Below are 12934 nucleotides of genomic sequence, written 5' to 3' on the forward strand. Positions count from 1 at the left end.
TATCAAATTTGAGAAAATAAAAGAATTTCAGAAAAACGTATAAATACGATATAAAGTAATTAAAATAAGAATCTTAATGATTAGAGAAAAATGCTCAGATTTGATATAAATATTAATAAAAGATTTTATTTTGTATTTAAAACAGGTTAATTTTGTAATAATATTTCATAAGTTAGTTTAAGAAGAGTAAATATCTCATCCGGATACTTAATCGGAATCTCCGAAAGATAGACATATATATACACCACACATGGTAAACAGCTGATCGAGAAAAACTCGACCTAGAGATCAAAATTGAATTTTTAGAGAAAAACCCAAAAGGAGATTTCGACTAAGTACGGCACTGAGTTCCTTCCTGCCAAAGCGCGAAGCGATCCGACCTACTTCGATATGGAATTTTGTGATTGGTCGGAGGTCATATGGAGGGAGTGAAGATGCCAAGGTGGCCGACCCGGTCGAGACGGACGGCCATGCGAGCAGTCGCTCTTGAGCGCCCGAACCGGACGGACGTCTCCGCGCACGTTGTCGTCGCGAACTATTGCATCATTGTTGCATCACTTGTCAGAGGACTCCGCGGACGCGCGAAACACGTTTATTGATAGGTCATAGTGACTTAATTAACCCTGTATTAAGGATTTTATTGAATTAATTGATTTGAACTACTTTTAGCGACCGGAAAGTTGCGTCGCGTATAACCGCGTTCCGTGTGCGCGAAACTCATGTACATTTAAGTTTATTGTTAAAATATACTATTTTATTACATTACGTAACGTGTGAGTGAGTGATTTATTCAAAAATATCCAAACCCAAGTCTCCACAGAGCGAGAGAGAGGATCCGAGGCGCCCGACGCAAGGACATCGCTGCTGATAGAGGGACGACATACCTTCTTCATTGGACGGATAAATGAAGTGGCGACCTTAAACAACATTACATTTCCCATCAAGTAGTAAGCTAAACGACATATTAGGCGGATTTGATATCTCGGCCGGTCACAACCTTGCAACCGCCACTCAGATTCGCTGAGGTCAATGCGAATCGCCTCAATTTAACATGTATAAAAATTAAATAACTAACTCCACAGAGCCAAGCCGAAAGAATCCTGATAATGGGGAAGCCCGGTGGCCAGATAGTAGACGAGGACCAGCCGGAGAAGACGCAAAGGGGTGAAGACGCCAGGAAGAGCCTTCCCGCGCAAATAAAATCACCCCGTATAAAATAAAACACACAGATATTATAAAACAACACACTAGTATATAAGCATTGTAAATAAACGTTTTATCTTTTATATGATTAATATTAATTTCGCACAATAATACATTTTATATTTCAGAGGCCAAAGACGCCAACAAATATAATAGAGAACAAAGAGCGATAGTACAAGCTCGTTCTAATAAGAGATTAGCTCATTCTCACATTCTATTATTTATTCCAAAGTAGGGATAATTTATTTTGATTGCGTAAACGCATTACTAAAATTAGTCGCAGCTTGATTAGAGCTAGATAGAGCCGTCGAGAGCTCATTTTATAAAATATAATTTTAACACTTTTAAAAGCGTATACACGAGAACTAAAAATAAAAATACAAAAAGATTCAAAAATTCATTTATTCATCATAAATACATTAGAAACAGTCATTTAGACTTATTTGATTTTTTAACATATATAAATTTATAATTCTTACATAAAGAACCTAACAGATACGTGTTGCGCTTAAAACAACTCATTACGAGCTATAAAAGCTCATGAGTTGATTAATTTCCATTACGGGATTATAAAAATCCGTAATGTGACATAAATCTTCGATAAAAAAGAAGGTGTTAAATACACCTATTGTCTATTTCAGACAATAAAATTCCTTAATGGAATTTATTCACGTCTTCGAGACGTGTTAATTCGGTCGATCTCGTGAAAAATCGATTAGCGAGACGAAAGAGACTCTTATTGAGCTCTCTGGATGCGAAAGCGGTTAAATGAGAAAAATAGCTTCACGCAGGTATTCGATAGCGTTAGTAGTTCCTGCGTGAAAAGAATGAGAAAGTTAGGCGAGAAATTCGTATTTTAATTATATTTATATTTTATACTTACCGTATTATACCGTAGAAATAAGTTAACCGTTGTTCGATTCATTCATGTGAGCTTGAGTCATTGACGAATCATCGGGGAAGTTACATAGTACCTGAAAGAAAAAGAAAGATTAAAGTTTAAGTTATTTAGAAAAAAGGTGTTTGCTCGAGCATATCAAATATGAGACATAAGAATAATTTGATAAAAGACATATAAATGTCATATAAAGTAATAGATACAAGCGTACAGACGATTCGCGAAAAGATTCTCATGTTTGATGTAATTCTCTAATAATATATTTTATTTTGTATTTTATACAGGTTGCATTTGTGTAATATTAATTTTAAATTATTTAAAACGAGTAAATATCTTAAGCAAACGCTTATTTAGAATCTCCGAGTAAAGTCATATATATATCACAGCTCGAACAGCTGATCGAGATAAAACTCGATATAATTTCTAAAAGGGAATTTTCCGGAAAAAATGAAAGGGAGATTCTAGATAAGTATGGCACTGAGTCCCTTCCTCTCGAAGAAAAAGGTGATCCGACCTCGTCAAGGACGAATTTTGTGATTGGTCGGAGGGGCAGTTGGAGGGGATGAAGATGCCAAGGTGGCCGACTCGCTCGAGACGGACGACCACGCCACCAGTCGCTCTGGGACGTCCGAACTGGAAGGACGTGCCCGCGCGTGTGTCGTCGCTCTCTTGCGTCATACTGACGTAATTCGATTAAGAGGACTCCGCGGACGCGCGTAACACGTTTATTAGTTAGTTTAACATTAATATAAGACCCTCATATAAACGTTTTTCCTCGATTTATTTTATTTTATTCGAAATAGTGTCCGGAAAGTTGCGTCACGTTTCTACGTGATCCAGCGGTCATTGGGTTCCAAGAGAGTATCAACCTCGTTAGGACCTACTTTTATTGGATCTTTACTGTTGGATTGAACATTCATGTACAATTATTTTATTGATTAAATTACATTATTATAAATCGTGTGTGTAAACTGAATTATTGCGGAAATCCCAGCCGAAGTTCCAACAGGGTGAGAGAGGATCCCAGACGCTACATCGCAGAGGACGTCCACCGCTGGCAGAGGAACGGCTTTCCCTTCTTCGTTGGAGGTCAAACGAAGTGGCGACCGCATTCTTTAATGAATAAACATCAAGTAGTAAGCAAATACAACGTAGTTTCACACTCAGTCCGGTCACAACCTTGCAACCGCCACTCATTTTCAATGAGGTCGTATGCGTTCACCTCAGATTTTAATTCACAATAAACATTTCACAGACTCCGGATGAACGACAGGAGGTTATAAAAAAATCTTACAACCAGCCCACAGAGGAAATATCCCAGAGATTACAAAAAGGACAGGAGGAGTCAGCGCAGAGCCGCAACAAGGAAATGAAGAGCCCTCCAAATATAATAGAGCCTACCCAAGCGAAAAATGTATATATTAATAAATAATAAGATAAAAACACACTGTATAAAGATTAACACATATATAAATATATATATTTTATTATAATTATTTCATAAGATTTTAATAAATATTTCATATAATAAGTTATCATATGTAACGTCCGGTGCGCCTGCAGAGTAGCGCCCCGTACTACACGATAGACCGCGAGCACAGAGTATAGCACAAAATTATAAAGAATAAGTATAATGTTTTAATGTACAGTTAATGATAATCCTTTCATAAATAATAATATATATTCTATTTCAGGGGCCATAGATGCCATTACTTACAGTAAATAATACTTACAGGTAAATATTTAACTCAATTGACGAAGTCAGAAAATATATAACCATTTCATTAATTTTTTTGATAACTATTACATATAAATTTCATGTTAAAAGTAGCTTCTTTCAAGTGCGAGCATGATTGAGCAAGTTAGAGCTCATAAGAGATAAAGATAAAATTAAATAAAATATTCCTTTTGTGTTATAGAGTATCTCATATTACAAACTAAAAGGAGAGAGTCCAAACGAGCGGATAAAAGCTCTATTTCGATTTCACTCTAATTTTAAAAGAATTAAATTTTCTTAAGTTCATTTGTTAAATACATTAAAGACTCAACCCAGCAAACGGAAACATAAAAGGAGCTCGCACAAGCTAAAACTAGGTTGTCATAAAATTTCAACCTTATCGCGTAATAATAGAGACGCGGATTAATTAAATATATTTAATTGAACTTAAATTAGATGTTCTATCGCCAAAAGCCGAATAAAGGCGCCGCACAACGTTAGCGCGAAATTTTCCATAATTATTAGAATATTTTCATATTATATACTTACTCGAATATAGATTATAAGTGCTTTGTAAGCCAGAGTCATTGTGTTAAATTTCAGAGTCCAAGTACCTGAAAATAAAATAAAGAATTAATTTATGATAAAGATAAGATAATAATGATACGAAAAAATTTACTTACCAGACAGTCAAACCTGAAAAAGAAAGAAAGATTAGTAAAAAATGTATAAAAGAATGACAGTAGTAGATAATAAAAATATAAGCTTAATAAACGGAAGATTTTCACGTTTGACTGATTATACTAATTATATTTTATTTTATATTTCCAATATAGAGCGTATTTGTGTAAAATTAACATTTTATTAAACAATATTTAAAAAGGTAAATTTCTTAATGGAAGGATCGCTTGAAATCTTCTCGAAGTATTAAAATAATAAAAGAAAGGAAAATAATGTATTCCGTAATAAGATAGAAAGAGAAACCAATGGTTAGACGAAGAGAGAAGATTTCAAGTGATCACGGCACTTGTTCTGCGCCAACGGATCCGATCGTTGAGAGGGGATAGACTCGTAGGGTCGGACGTTACTTGGTGGGGAGCGAGCCGCCGGGCCGGGCGAGCACCTCGAGTGAGGATGCAGACCCGGCAGTTGCCTCTAGCCGTCTGAACTGGAAGGACGTGCTGCTCGTCGCGCAAGGGATTGCATCAGTATTACATCATCCCTAACGGCACTCCGCGGACGCGCGTTAACACGTTTACGTATTTTATTAATCATTAATACAATAATAACGTCCCGTATAAACTTTAATTAGATTTTGATAGTAATTAATAATTCACGCGGTAATGCGACGTGAAGCGTTAGCAGTGTTCTCTGTATTATTTCATTTTTGTTATTCAATAAACACTTATTTCATGTTAATATAAACCTTGGTGAAGTGTTATTTTCAAGAGATATCCAAATCCGAGCTTACAGAGGGCGGACGAAGGAAGACCGACGACGCGTGAAGCATCAGGCCCAATCTGCCGTAAAGCGAGGAAAATCCTTCTCCTAGGGTGGTAAAAAGGAGTGGCGACCGTAAAGACAACATCAATCTACCAAGTAGTAAGCAATATTTAAAGGATTTACGCGAGAATCGGTCACAACCCTACCGGACCCTAGTTAGACTTTATAGCCAAGATTGGTCCAGACTATCAGATAGTCCTCTCCAAGTTTATGAAGTTTTGTCCCATTAGTTATCTTAATAGATCCCCTCGAGAATTCGATATATTTCAAGGGTAAAAACGAGTATACTCGACTACTTATATTCCGTCGACTTCCATACCCCATAACTCTTTTTCATGACTTCCTGGAGGTTCGGGCCCATAAGGACTTTTGATCGGGGGGTCATAAGCTAAAAAATCCCAAAATTTGGAGAAATTTGACCGGTGCCCAAATTTCCAATGTTTGTGTGCGTGGTCCTTTTACCTTACGAGTTTTCAGAGTTTCGCTACCTACCGGTCGTGGACGCCGATCCAATCGATTAACGCGCGAAGACATAGCCAAACGCTCGATTTTGCAACTTGTCAATTCCGACAATTTATGTTTCCCCCGTTCTCTTGTAGCGGCACGCGTGCATTACGAACGCGGGCAGTTGCGCGTGGGGAAACTACATGAAAGGTGGGAATCAGTGAGACACTAGCGTTCTTCTTTACAACGTGAGTTGGCCAAAGAATTAACGATTTCTGCTGGTATCACGATTCCCGAAGAGGGATGCGGAATTCGTGAAATCGAACAATTCCAACGGTTTCTCGCCGCAGAAAATATCGCGATAGTTATTTACAATTTCAGTACTTTTGGTCGCGACGAGAATCCGTTGTATGACGGCTGCGTGTTACTCTCCTCCCTAGGTCGTGAACCTTCATTCCGATTAAACATTATGTTTTACGAGCGTTCGCGGCATTATCAACCAATTTTAAATATGAAAGCCGCCGCCGGTTCTCGAGGGGGGTATTGCGTGGCGTGCAACACCGGGTATCGAACGGTAGAGAGCATCGTTGTGCGAAAAAATGTCCACGATGTTACGCGTTTCCGTCATGTGAGGGTTCCAGCGCCGAGTTAGTTAGGTGCGATTCGTGTAATCGTACGTTCTTCGGAAATTCCTGTTTCGAGCGTCATCGTGCGGAAAGATCTCCCGACGGAAAATCGGTTCCGAGCGTTTGCAAATCCGTTAGAATTTGCAACGACTGTGGACGCTTCGCGAAATCGAATCCGCGTCACAACTGCGACGTTATCTTTTGTAAAATTTGCCTCTCGTTGCAAACTTCGAATCATTCTTGTTACATGCAGCCTCTTCGTCGTAAAGTCACAGTCGAAGACACCGGAGAGGGGACGAGTGCTGAGACATTGCGAGAAGAGAAGCGAGTAAACGACGAGAATGACGTCGAAAGTGTGAATGATGCGCGAAGTAAAAAAGATCGCGTCGCATTCGTGTTCTACGACTTCGAAACTCGACAAGATGAGAGACTCGACGCTCAAAGGAATGGAGAACGTAAAGATACACATACCGACTCTTTGCGTCGCGCAACAAATTTGTGAAACCTGCGCGGAAATACAAGAAATGTCGACGCGATGTCGCTGGTGCGGTGTGCGTGAATTTGTTTTTCGCCGTGATCCGGTAAAAAAATTCGTAGATTTCGCGACACGAACATCGAAATATTTTAACAAAATAATTTGTATCGCGCATAACGCGAAAGCGTTTGACGCTCAATTCATCTTAAAATACATCGTAGAACAATCCGGTATAACTCAAGAGCCACGGGTGATTTTGAACGGGACGAAAATTGTCGTGATGACGCTCGGTAACACGAAATTTATTGACAGCTCAAATTATATGCCGATGCGATTATCTGATTTACCTAAGGCTTTCGGCCTGCAAGATATATCAGGTAAAGGCATCTTTCCTCATTTGTTAAATACAAAAGAACATCAATCGTATATCAGGGCAATACCTAGCGCACGGTATTATTCATCCGAACAAATGAAACCCGAGGAACGCGAATATTTTATAAAATGGTACGACGAAATGGCACAATCCGGCTTCATTTTTTATTTTCAACGCGAAATAGTTAAATATTGTCGTAACGACATAGATATCCTTCGACGGGCGTGCATGGCTTTTTCCGAAAAATCTTTCTTGAACGTAGGAACGTGTGTCCGTTCGTGGAATGCACGACTATCGCTTCTACGTGTATAAAAGTTTTTCGCAAAAACTTTTTACGCGGGGAGGAAATAGGAGTCATTCCGGCGGGCGGATACAGATATAAAGATAATCACTCGCGCAAAGCCGTGCAGTGGTTAGTGTGGATGGAGCGTGAGCTCAATCAGCGGATAAATCACGCGGGGCGAGGGCGCGAGTTTCGGATTGCTGGCACTCCCGTCGATGGATATTATGAAATCGAATCAGAGAACGAGATGCGACGTTACGTGTTGCAGTTTCACGGCTGCTTTTGGCATGGTTGTCCAAAATGCTACCGAATAAATCGCGAAAGAAAACTTAATTCTTCCACCGATCATAGCGATACGATCGACACGCGCTACGAACGAACTCTCGCGGTGACATGGCATCTTCGACGACGGGGATAACAGGTAATGGAAAAATGGGAGTGCGATTTCGATCGGGAAATGCGAGAGAATAACGAGATGCGCAATTTTCTTGAAAATGTTCCGATAATAAAGAACTCGCCTCTCGATTCGCGCGATGCATTTTTCGGTGGCCGAACGGGAAATATAGCAACCCGATGTGAAGTTGTGGGTACGGAGAAAATACGCTACGTAGACGTATGTTCTCTGTATCCTTATGTACTGAAAACGGGTACTTTTCCGATTGGTCATCCAAAATCTACATCGGAGAGGAATGTTCCGAGTTAATCGGCGTAGCTCCGGATTTCGATTTCAGTTCGATCGAAGGAATCGTTCGTTGTAAAGTACTCCCTCCGCGCGATCTTTTTCATCCGGTACTTCCGTATCGCGTACATGGCAAATTGTTGTTCTCGCTGTGCCGGAGTTGCTGCGAAACGTTCTCGCCAACTGAGTGTAGTCACAGTCTTGCCGAGCGTGAATTCGAGGGTACCTGGGTACCCTGTGAATTACGCAAAGCTGTCGAGAAAGGTTATCGCGTGTTGGAAATGAGCGAAATTTGGCAATATACGAGGTCACGCGATATGATCCCGCTACACGGCAGGGTGGATTGTTTACCGAGTATATAAATAGTTTTTTGCAATTGAAGCAGGAAGCTAGCGGATGGCCGAACGAATGCGAGGATGACGAGGCTAAGGAGCATTATCTTCGGGAATACGAGGAAACCGAGGATATCGTTCTCGATAGAAATAGCATCGCTCGAAATCCTGATCTACGTTCGGTTGCAAAACTCTGTTTAGATTCCTTTTGGGGAAAATTCGATCAACGGTCCAATTTGCCTAACATCGAGATCGTGAAAAATTACCAGCGATTGGCAACTTTGCTGACGAGTGCGGAACACGAAATAACCGATATATTACCCGTTAACGACGAGGTAATATACATCTCGTGGAGATTGCGAGAAGAGGCGGTCGTAGCTTCTCCGCAGACCAACGTCGTGATCGCGGCATTCACGACGGCGCTGGCGCGGTTGAAATTATACGAATATCTAGAATTATTGAATAGACGTGTATTATATTATGATACAGATTCATGTATATATATAAGTACAGACGATCCGAACGAGTACGAACCACGTACGGGTAATTGTTTGGGGGATATGACCGACGAACTTGAGAGCTACGGCCGCGGTAGTTACATTAAATCGTTCGTGTCAGCTGGTCCGAAATTCTACGCGTACGTTGTTCGTACACCGGAAGATCGTCTGCATGAAATTTGCAAAGTAAAAGGGATAACGCTTAATTATAAGAACTCGCTAAATATAAATTTTGATAGTATTAGAAAATTAATAATAGAAAATGAGAGAGAAAGGTACGGAGAAGGAGAAGAGCAAGAAGCGTCACGGGCTAATATAAATCTATGTTTTAACGCAATCCGGCGCATCGCGTTTCACAAGATTGTAACACGAAATGAAACAAAAACGTGCGCACCGGTATTGGTAAAACGTAGATTTATCAATAATCGTTATTCACTTCCGTATGGTCTTGTGAGTGAATAACGTTTTCTTCTTCTTCTTCTTATTCGAAACTGATTCTCTCTCTTATTTTTTTAAGTTAGGAATATCAACGAGTTTTCCGCCACCATCGTCTATATAGTTTAAGTATATAAGAAGAATGTAAAAATTAATGTCTAAGTTTTGTAAATAAAATAAAATGTAAAATATTTTTGTAAAGACTTTTTATTAATTTTATTAAGTGGTTTAATGTAAAATGTACATATGTTCATAATTCATAATTGTATTTATATGTATAAGTAAAATATATTTAAATGTCAAATAAAATATTAAAACCTAATATTTTATTTTCCTTTTCCCTTTTTTTAAATTAAGTAACGAATAATAAATAAAAATGATTTTATATTTGAAAACAGAAAAACAGATTTTTTTGTCTCTTAATTCTCTCCCTAAGTTAGTAAGTAAGAGTAACGCGCAATCCGGACATCAAAGCCGCCATAGTCGAGCGCTTCAACAGGACACTGAAGGAGCGAATGTGGCGTTATTTTACGCATAAAATTACGCGACGGTACATCGACGTTCTGCAGGACATTGTGCACACTTACAATCACACGCGTCACTCGTCCACGAGAATGCAACCAGCGGTAGTGTTACGTCCCGTAGACGCCACGATTCTTTTCTTTCGAAAGACGCCTCCACGTCGCGACTGACGATGGCATTTATGAGATTCGAATGCAATCTCGTTAACAATCCGAAAGAATTAGAAGGCCTAAAAAGCTTCCACGAAAACTCATAAATGCCACTCAAGAACGAACAACAACGCTGATACGAAGCTGGAAACGCTAGGCTCGCGAAATCCATATGTCTGCGTCATACCCTAGCTGCCACCCGGGGAAGACTAACAATTCCATATTAGGAAAAAACGCAGGGCTAGAAGCGATACGATTACAAAATATGCCCATATAAGGAAATAACAAACACCCAAGCCGCCACCCGAGAGTGACTAACAATTCCATATCAAGTAAAGATAAAGCCGGCGCCACATCGCGCCAAGACATAAAACGATCCAAAGCAACCCCATATTAACATTATCTGCCACCAGACTTAAGATTCCTTACACGCGAACATCCTGAGAAAATCAATTAAACATTACGAGTAATAGTTTACCCAGGTATATTTTTCGGGGCATAATAAAATTTAACATCCACTCGGAGCAATTTTTCCACAGACTAGAGAAAATCGTAAATTACCTCCCCTTCAAAGCACTCTAGATTAACCACGCTAGGACCTAAGAAAAAACGTAAATCACCGCTTGACATTGCAACTTAACAATTGTCCTAGACAAAAGAAAAGACGCCCTTTTTGAGATATAAATAGGGGCCCGCGAGAGAACGCGTCGTCTATTCTCAATAGTAGTCGGGCAGTAAGTTAGTCGTGTCAGTGTCGGTCAATCCTCAACGATACTCGGGCAGTCACTCAGTTCGTGTCAGTATCGGTCAATCCTCACTAGAAGTCAGCTAGTTACTTAATCCGTTCAGCAACGAGAATCAATCACTCAATCAGTGTCGGTCTCTCGGTGCTAGTAAAAATCAAATCGACCGACCGTCCCGTCCGCGCCACTGGGACCTCTACCCTCTGCCCTTTGGTCGGCCGCATAGGAGACAGATAAAAACCAACGTACAAACAAAACGTTCACCGTTCATCTACCAGTAAGTTTTTAATTTTTCTCGCCTTCCATTTCCAGTTTTTCTTTCTTGGGTCCACATAAAAATGTAACTCCCTTATAGTGCGCGTTAGAGGTTCCGCGAGAGCCACCCGTCCACGGGGTCGGAATCCAACCGTCCTCAGGAGTCCGCGGGGCCGCCAATCCGAACCCGACTTGTTAGCGTCAGTACCACCAATGTAGACATCGAAATATCTTACTCCCCTGTTCCTCCCGACGATAATGTTCCTTTAGATTTATCCATCCCTTCCGTCCCCGACCCATTATTCCTTGAAGTATTCTCTTCCTCCCATATCCGAGCGATTCTCTCCCCCTGAACAACCTATTCTTCCCCCTTCCTCAGACCAACTCCCAATCCCCCCACCGGCTTCATCTCCAATTGGTCCTTCCCCCGAGGAATGGGATCGGATGTTCCGATTCTATTCCGCGGTTTATAATGAAGCCGATCAAATAGCCACTGTATATATCCCTGGCAATCCCACTCCTTACACAGTCCTGTACCGACACCTCCAACCCTTGTGCTCCTGTACCGCTTTCCTCACCAGCACCTTATAATCCCATCCCTCTCCTAGCCTATTATACAATTACACACAAGAAATATACTCACCCGATTCTATATAATTGTAAACGCGACACACACACACACACACACGCGCACATACCGTTTAGTTTAGGATAACTATAATTTATATCCATGTGCTATTAATAATCTCCTTTTTTTTATTTAAGTTATTATTATAAAATCCGTACAGCATTTATAATATTTTTTTATTTAATTCATTATGATAACATTCATATATTAGTTATAATCCTTTTTTTTTATTATTATGATTTTATAATAAAGTTGTGTTAATTTTAAAATGAACATCTTTGCCCAATAGGGCGTATTTATTTAAAACTCCTCGTATCCCGTATTCCAATAGCATTCTTAAGTTCGCACGTGGTCCAGTCCTGGGTAAAAGGGATTAAGTTCCTTGACCCGAAAGTAGGACCGACGTTCGCACAGCTCAAAGGAAACAGGTGTCATAGGGTCCCTTAGCGACGCTGACCCATATTCCAGAGCAATAAAAGGTGCGTTCGACTCTCGGGTGTTCGCCTCTGCGCGCATACCTGAGAGACTGAGTCTAAGCATCCTTCCACACCTTCTCATTTTCCTCCTTATTTCCTTTCAATTAAACCTTCCGAGAGCTTGGACGTAACAGTAGTAACGAGAGAAAACGCACGTATCGCTCGTGAAAATATAGCTTATCATTGGAAAAAAAACGACGAAACGTTAAAGAAACGAGGGTCCGAAACGATTATCATGTCGGTGATCTTGTTCGCATCAGTAGAGCGAAAGGTGCCTTCGAGAAAGGATACGAGGCTAACTCGAAAGGAGCGAGGAGATATTTCGAATTTATCGTATTCTCGATTGACGAAAACCGCACGTGTACGAATTGAGCGATTTGGCAGACGAAGTCACGGTATTTTTTATGAGCAAGAATTAGCTCGAATTGAGAAAAACTTACAGGAAGAACAGTTTATCATCGCTCGCGTGATAAAGAGTAGGGGACGAGGAACTAATAAACAACTACTAGTTATGTGACAATCTTGCGTTTCGCGGGTTTTCTCCGTGTTCAGATCCATTCTTGGAATGCCAACGTTTCGTGAACCTTGCAGTTCACTTCATCAGGGCGAGGAGCAGCCTGATACTAAGCTGTTCCCCCGGGTCGTTCCTTTTATATTACGCTGCTTGTGTGGGGGGGAGGAGGGGGGAGAAAATTG

The sequence above is a fragment of the Mycetomoellerius zeteki genome, unplaced genomic scaffold (assembly GCF_001594055.1).
Source record: "Mycetomoellerius zeteki isolate Tzet28-1 unplaced genomic scaffold, Tzet1.0 scaffold56, whole genome shotgun sequence".
NCBI classification, from domain to species: domain Eukaryota; kingdom Metazoa; phylum Arthropoda; class Insecta; order Hymenoptera; family Formicidae; genus Mycetomoellerius; species Mycetomoellerius zeteki.